This window comes from Halictus rubicundus, unplaced genomic scaffold (genome assembly GCF_050948215.1).
Source record: "Halictus rubicundus isolate RS-2024b unplaced genomic scaffold, iyHalRubi1_principal scaffold0345, whole genome shotgun sequence".
NCBI classification, from domain to species: domain Eukaryota; kingdom Metazoa; phylum Arthropoda; class Insecta; order Hymenoptera; family Halictidae; genus Halictus; species Halictus rubicundus.
In genome coordinates, this window is record NW_027488886.1 from 142362 (window position 1) to 143443 (window position 1082).

Genomic DNA, 1082 nt, shown 5'->3' on the forward strand with positions numbered 1-1082 from the left:
AGGATAGAGGATAAGATAGGATAGAGGATAGGATAGGATAGAGGATAGGATAGGATAGAGGATAGGATATGATAGAGGATAGGTTAGGATTGAGGTTAGGATAGGATAGTGGATAGGATAGGATAGAGCATACGATAGAGGATAGGATAGGGTAGGATAGAGAATAGTATAGGATACATGGTATTATAGGGTAGAGGTTAGGATAGGATAGAGGATAGGATAGGGGATTGGATAGCATAGAGGATAGGATAGGATAGAGCATACGATAGAGGATAGGATAGGATAGAGGATAGGATAGAGGATAGGATAGAGGATTGGATAGGATAGAGGATAGGATTGGATAGAGGATATTATAGGATAGAGGATATAATAGGATGGAGGATAGGATAGGATAGAGGATAAGATAGGATAGAGGATAACATAGGTGATTGGATAGGATAGAGGATAGGAGACGATAGAGGATAGGATAGGTTTCATGATAGGATAGGAAAGATTACAGGATAGGATACAGGATACGAGATTATAGAGGATACGATATTATAGAGGATAGGATACGATAGAGGATAGGATAGGATAGAGGATAAGATAGGATAGAGGATAACATAGGTGATTGGATAGGATAGAGGATAGGAGACGATAGAGGATAGGATAGGTTTCATGATAGGATAGGAAAGATTACAGGATAGGATACAGGATACGAGATTATAGAGGATACGATATTATAGAGGATAGGATACGATAGAGGATAGGATAGGATAGAGGATAGGATAGGATAGAGGATAGGATAGGATAGAGGATAGGATACGATAGAGGATAGGATAGGATATAGGATAGGATAGGATAGAGGATAGGATAGGATAGAGGATTGGATAGGATAGAGGATACCATAGGATAGAGGATACCATAGGATAGAGGATAGGATAGGATTGAGGATAGGATAGGAAAGAGGACAGGATAGGATACAGGATATGATATTATAGAGGATACGATATTATAGAGGATAGGATAGGATAGAGGATAGGATAGAGAATAGGATAGGATAGAGGATAGGGGATTGGATCGGATACAGGATATTATAGGAT